Here is a 7,292-nt window from a genome sequence, read left to right as displayed (position 1 = left end):
CAAACTTATCAAATCTTGTTGGATACTCAACATTTTATGGTTGTTTTGTCTGACCACTTTTTAAGAGATTTTGTAAAAAGTTGATAGGTAAAAAAGTATATCACTATGGTTTTGGATAAGATTTGGTGTTGGATAGCAGGAATAGATTCTATGAGATATTTAAGTGGGGAAACATACTTTCTTTCAATGGAAATACCCATGACCATGCGCAACCATTCGGGCTGCAGCAGAGGTACTCCTTGCCTCGGCGGCTCAACCTAGTCAAGGCTCTTGGTCATCAGGATTCTTGAAAAGCAGCATTTCGCTGTGGTACTGAATCGTTTTTTCCTAGTCAAGGCTCTGTCATCAGCATTCTTGAAAAGCTGCATTTCGCTCTGGTACTTAATCGTTTTTACAGCCAGACTTTCGAAAGTGCCTTTCCCCAAGAACCTAGCCCGCGTTGACGCATGAGCGTGACAACATTCATGTCACACGCGAACTTACGCATAAGTATACACGGGAACTACAGCCGCTTTCCAGGATTCAATTGCGAGAGCATACTAGGAGCAACTGATCTCTCGTTTTTTGCAATCGCGACACTCGGAGATACTCGTCAGCCATGTTGTAAAACCTGTCGATGTTAAGGACAGTTCGAATAACCTTTTAAATCCCACAAGAATTTATGGACGGACATTTGCAGAGAGGACAGTACAACTCGCATTTCCTGGTCTTCTTGGGCATAAGAAGAAAGATCAAAGTATCGATCCATTTTCGGCGGCTGGGTGCACATATCACAGGAGGCTGCGGTGGCGCCCACCAAACCTGATTTAAGGCCGCGGGTTTCAACACGACGTTTCACTCCTTTGTTTTCTGACATAAAGTGTGACTTCGACACCGGAAGAGTCGCCTCCCGTCTACGAGGCAAACACACGCTTGGCTTGGTGCACTCGAACGAAGAGGTTTTTAAAAGAACTGCACGACTGCTCATTAAGACTTTCAAACAGTGCCACAGCTTCCAAAAGCTGCTTGTCTTCGATATTTTCAATGTCAACGTCGGTCAGTTTTGACTGGACCTCTCCTTTAAACGCATTCTTTTTTTCGGACATCATTCTTTGCGGTTGTGTGCCAGTGTACTTCCAACCAATTTTGGACAAACAACTTTCTTTCCCTCGGCATCTTTGTGAACGGTGCTGTTTCAGGACGCACTTAAAAACACATGCCAGTGCATTTTGTTTACAAGATACGTCATAAGGCCAGTCAATAAAGAAAAAAATATTTATACGTTTACCTGCAAATTGAATAATAAATTTAATAAGAAACCCGTCTTGCCCCGAAACCAGTCTTGCCCCACCCTACTAAGTTATTAATCAGCCGACAGAGCCTCCGTTGGCAGTACCGATGGGCAAGGGCAAGGCCTCATCCGCGACCACATCAACTTCTTTTAAACAGTCCTGTCGAATCTTTTCTTCTGTTAGTATTTCCTGTTTTTTTTGTCAAACTGTTTTTTTGTGTCGAACTGTATTCTTTATCACTAGTTGACATTTTACTAATGTTTCTTTTTTTAGTTGTTTGTTGGGGAGATTCTGCAATTAAATCAAATAAAATTAGACGGTGTAGGTCGGGATGGCAACATGTAGAACTCACTGTTTTGGAAGTTGTGGCGATTGACTTCGTCCTAGCTGCTGGCCCCGAGACTTTTTGGGGTAGATTCCGGCCCTTTTCCCCTTTGTGGTGTGGCGGCTGTGGGCATTTGCCGCTCGTGCACCACAAGTGTGCCGACATGTCGTATTTTGTGTATCGGCATTTAAATTGTAGGGGCGCCCGCGTCTCGACGTGCCTTAGTCAGTTCAGTTCGATTATCTAGACGAGGTGTGCCAGTTAAACACCTTGTTGCGAGTCGCGGCTGTCCTACGCGCTGTATCCTACTCTCGGAATGTGCGCTGTATTTGGGAGAAATTTCTTGCTTCTGTCTTCTGGTACTGACGTTGTCTTGTTGAGTATGACTCGGTTATTTGAACATCAACTTGTATTGAGGCGTTCTAAACTTTTCAACAGTAAACAAGTACCAAAAGCAACTCCAACGTTTACAATCACGTAACCCTAACTAGTTAGTCACTGGTCTCTCGAAGCGTCTGCGTGTTTCTCCATCACATAACATGTACGGTAAGGTTTATAAAGGGGAATTGAAGTAAAAGGACAGATGTAACTTTACGACGTGACAAATGTCAGGAGAGAAACCATATAAATACATCAACACCATAAGCGAACATATGTTGCTACAAAGATTTACAACCACAATAAACCGAACCGCTACAAAATATAACATAAACATTAAAAAAAGGTATGTGTTTTTGACTCTGAAAAGCAAAGTTAGTTAAAATTGCACAGTCACATTTTTGCTATTGCTATATTTCAGCAAACAATGATGTTGTTCGAGGTTGATCATCCATTCACTGGTATTCCGCCAATGGTCCTGCATCTGTCGTTTCAACCGCTAGCTTAGGTTACTTCGAGGCATCGGTTGCATACCCTCCGAGGCGTCGGTGGCATTGAAGAGCTTGCACTTCTTCCACGACTGTTGTCCGCGCCTGAGGAGATAAAAGGCATGGGAAGCAGCTCTTTCCTGATAAGAGTTTTAAATAAATTATAGCAGTTTATGAAAACTGTTAGGTCATATGTTTTGATAATTCGTTGAATTTTTCACGTTTACTTTTATATTAGGTCACATGTTTTGATAATTCGTTGAATTTGTCACGTTTAGTTTTATATTAAACGAGAAACATATTGAAAAAGCGAACCGGCTTGACCCGACCTACTAGCAGCCACAGAAATAAAAAAGAATAGAACGCGCATCTCGAATGTCGCTAAAGGAGAGAGCTGATATACTGGGGTTTTAAGGGTCACGTGACCGCAGGTCGTTTCCGTTTTACTATTGAAGGCAATGTAATCTATGGCGCGTATGCAGTTTTTCTTTCATTTTCTGACTTAAATCACAGCCTCTCAGGTATACGTACAAAAATCCGTATGTAGTTTTTCTTTCATTTTCTGACTTAAATCACAGGTATATATATATAACAAGCTTTGCGTTTGTTTAATAAAGTTGTGTTAAATACTTCTTTAATTGCCTAACACTGTCAGAATTTTCTATATTATATGGACACAAATGTAGAATCCAAATGTTGGAGGTTGGTAGTAAAGAAGCAGAGTTAGAGTTTATTGGCTATACGGGTTATTTTTTGGTTGTTGTTTGTATGTTTAGCGATTAGCAGATAACGCAGGGGGAGGATTCCTAAACGAGAAACTGGCTATACAGGTATTTTTTTGGTTGTTGTTTGTATGTTTAGCGGTTAGCAGATAATTGCCTAACACTGTCAGAATTTTCTATATTATATGGACACAAATGTAGAATCCAAATGTTGGAGGTTGTAAAGAGGATGTTTAGCGGTTAGCAGATAATTGCCTAACACTGTCAGAATTTTCTATATTATATGGACACAAATGTAGAATCCAAATGTTGGAGGTTGGTAGTAAAGAGGCAGAGTTAGAGTTTATTGGCTATACGGGTTATTTTTTGGTTGTTGTTTGTATGTTTAGCGATTAGCAGATAACGCAGGGGGAGGATTCCTAAACGAGAAACTGGCTATACAGGTATTTTTTTGGTTGTTGTTTGTATGTTTAGCGGTTAGCAGATAACGCAGGGGGAGAATTCTTTACTAGCGCCAAACTTTTAATAATCTGACATTCAATAGCTTTTGAATTCATATTTGAGTATTATCAAGTATTTCTAGGGCTATGTCCGAGATTAGACCCCAAAGAGGTCAACAATGGGTTGCTTTTGGCTGCAATAAGAGAAAGTTTTCGAAAAGCCAACCCAGATCAAATAGTTCAGGCAGTGATGACGAAGAGTCTGAAGTTAAAAAGAAGTATGTATCCTCGAACATTCCACAGGTTTCTTTTGAGTTAGTTAAGTGTAGAACTATTCTAGCCTAGTGTAGAACTATTCTAGCCTAGTGTAGGAACTATTCTAGCCTAGTGTAATGCACAGTTTAACAGGTTAAACCAATGTTAAGTTAAGTTTTTTTAGCTAAAATGTTTGGAAAAGTATATTTGTTTAAAAGGCATTAATACACCAAACATTTTACTTTTTAAAGTTGGCCCAAACAAAACCAATGTTAAGTTAAGTTTTTTTAGCTAAAATGTTTGGAAAAGTATATTTGTTTAAAAGGCATATACACCAAACATTTTACTTTTTAAAGTTGGCCCAAACAAAACATATATATTGAATATACTTTTGACAGCTAGCCAATTGTGTATACGTTTGGGTTTTAGTTTCCCGGCATTCATACACCAAACATTTTACTTTTTAAAGTTGGCCCAAACAAAACATATGTTATATTGAATATACTTTTGACAGCTAGCCAATTGTGTTATTACGTTTGGGTTTTAGTTTCCCAAAATACAAGCAGCGTCGAAAAAAATTGAAAGTAAAAATACGGCGAGAGAACTTAAAAATATTGTTGTTTGTATGTTTAGCGGTTAGCAGATAACGCAGGGGGAGGATTCTTTACTAGCGCCAAACTTTTAATAATCTGACATTCAGTAGCTTTTGTTTTCATATTTGAGTATTATCAAGTATTTCTAGGGCTATGTCCGAGATTAGTAGACCCCAAAGAGGTCAACAGTGTATTGCTTTTGGCTGCAATAAGAGAAAGTTTTCGAAAAGCCAACCCAGATCAAATAGTTCAGGCAGTGATGACGAAGAGTCTGAAGTTAAAAAGAAGTATCCTCAAACATTCCACAGGTTTCTTTTGAGTTGGTTAAGTGTAGAACTATTCTAGCCTAGTGTAAATGCACAGTTTAACAGTTAAACCAATGTTAAGTTAAGTTTTTTTAGCTAAAATGTTTGGAAAGGTATATTTGTTTAAGTTACGTTTTTTTAGCTAAAATGTTTAGAAAGGTATATTTGTTTAAAAGGCATTCATACACCAAACATTTTACTTTTTAAAGTTGGCCAAAACAAAACATATGTTATACTGAATAATATACTTTTGACAGCTAGCCAATATTACGTTTGGGTTTTAGTTTCCCAAAATACAAGCAGCGTCGAAAAAAATTGGAAGTAAAAATACGGCGAGAGAACTTAAAAATATCAGACTCATCCGTCATAGGCTCAGACCATTTCTATGAAAGAGACATCAACCGATCAAAAGTCATACATGTGATTACATGCCAAACACGTCGAAAAATTCCTAAAGTGAGATCAACGGAGCGGGTAGTGTATATTGTCTGGGATGGAAAGAAAGTGCAAGGGTATATTGATCTGGGAAATGGGCTAGAAACTACAGACTCCACACCCCACCTGCAAAAAATGTTTTAGTTTTTATGGCAGTTTGCCTTAATTTTAACTGGAAAATTCCATTGGGGTATTTTTTTATTGACAGCCTTAATAGGCAGGAAAGAGCTAAGCAGGAAAGAGCTAATTTAACTAAAGTATGCATTGAGAATTTATCTTCTACTGGTGCGGAAATTGCTGCTGTTATTGTGACGGTCCTTCGATGCATTTCAGCATGTATAAAGAATTTTGTGGAAAAAACATTTCTGCAATATTTGATGCCTGCCATATGCTGAAACTATTACGTACTAATAGATCATAACGAAGAAAAAATTTGCTGGAATATTAAAGAACTTGAGTCATTACAAAGTAGTGAAGGCCTTCATCTTGGAAACAAACTACGTAAAGCTCATTAATTTCTTCCAGCAAAAGATGATAACATTGCAGCTCAAACTTTAAGTGAAAGCGTTGTAGATGCTATTGAAATTTGCACAAATGTATTAAAACTGGCTCAATTCAAGGAGTAGGCTGGTACAGTCAAATTTATTCGTTTGATCAACAACTTGTTCGATATTATGAATTCCCGTCACCCCATGGCCTACTCAATACACGGCCTAGGAATACACCGAAACTGCTCAGAAAATAAGAGGCCTATTGACGCGAATAATGCCCATTATAATACATTGTGTTACGTCACGGTTTTATGAATGGATTTTGCTGTCTGGCTGTAGTTTTTGCATTAAATAACATTTAATTTCCCATTCCCGGTTAAATTACCTTATTTTTCGGGTTATTTTTTTATCAACATCTTATATTTTTTATAAATGTTTAAGCATGACTGAACAGATAGGAGTTACTTTTAACCACGTGCGGCATACAAGTAAGTTTAACCGACAGTTTAATTTGGCTCAGTCGCTGAGTGAAAATAGTATTTGGCTTAAAACAGAAGTTTTTTAAGAAAGCTTATGCATATCTAGCAAAATTACCTTATTTTTCGGGTTATTTTATATCAACATCTTATATTTTTTATAAATGTTTAAGCATGACTGAACAGATAGGAGTTACTTGTATAGTAAGTTTAACCGACAGTTTAATTTGGCTCAGTCGCTGAGTGAAAATAGTATTTGGCTTAAAACAGAAGTTTTTTAAGAAAGCTTATGCATATCTAGCAAAACAACAAGTAAGTTAATGCAATCTCAAAAAGAAAGAAAATATTTCAACTGCATCTTAACGGCAACGAACGGTAATGAAGTTCCCGGAACGGTCGAGCGCCCCGAGCTAGGATACGGTCAGCTACGCGTTCATTGGACATTTAATGATCAGGCAACGCCCAAAAGACTCGCGAGCGCAGATGACGTCAGCTACAAAAAACTACAACAGGTTCGACGTCCGAACCTTGATTTTCTTGCAGACTCAATTAAGACCAACCAGAGTTCATCAACCAAAAGGAGAACTTAGATCCTAACCACTGTCTATACAAGTGGTCAGGCGTTCGAGTTTCTTAGCGTGATTGTATTGCATCAGTATCGCCCTTGTGTTAATAACCGTGGTAATAAATAAACCGTGGTAATAAATAATCAACAAACCAGTTATTGCTTGGTTAGTTAACCTTAATCAAGGAGCAAAATTAGACTTAGCGGCAAGTCTCAGAACACGCAGCCACGCTAGCCGATCTCACATCGCTAGTCGCTAAACGCCAGCAATCAACAGCTAGCTTAAAGGACCTTTCTGACGTCACAGTCACAACAAAGGACCGCGCCTCCGCCGCATATTGGTGACCCCGATCGACGTGTATTTCAAACGTGTATTGCAAAATTATTCAAGAAGAACGCCTTGCGGCGCACGAAATTTTTTTTGCAATATAAAAGAAGAAACGCTTTGCGGTGTACGAACGAAATACGCAGCGATCTACTTCAGAACAATTCCTAGCTCAGCCAACGAGCTATCTACATCTGTCAAGTTCAACTACTCGACAATTCCT

At 38.5% G+C, this 7,292-nt stretch overlaps 2 long non-coding RNA genes across 2 annotated transcripts; one reads left to right on the top strand and one right to left on the bottom strand.

Moving 5' to 3' along the window:
* Window positions 1-741: 741 nt before the first annotated feature.
* LOC113475423 lies at window positions 742-1,711 on the bottom strand. The gene is made up of 2 exons (XR_003397179.1): window positions 1,624-1,711; window positions 742-1,562 (listed from the first exon to the last, which is right to left on the bottom strand). It is a non-coding gene; the product is annotated as an uncharacterized LOC113475423 (long non-coding RNA).
* A 1,477-nt stretch (window positions 1,712-3,188) lies between these two features.
* Window positions 3,189-3,739, top strand: LOC113475422. Its single transcript, XR_003397178.1, has 2 exons — window positions 3,189-3,401; window positions 3,500-3,739. It is a non-coding gene; the product is annotated as an uncharacterized LOC113475422 (long non-coding RNA).
* Window positions 3,740-7,292: the final 3,553 nt, after the last annotated feature.

This window comes from Ciona intestinalis, unplaced genomic scaffold (assembly GCF_000224145.3).
Source record: "Ciona intestinalis unplaced genomic scaffold, KH HT000446.1, whole genome shotgun sequence".
NCBI classification, from domain to species: Eukaryota; Metazoa; Chordata; class Ascidiacea; order Phlebobranchia; family Cionidae; genus Ciona; species Ciona intestinalis.
Note: the sequence above shows the minus strand (reverse complement) of the source record. Positions and strands in the feature narration are given on the sequence as shown.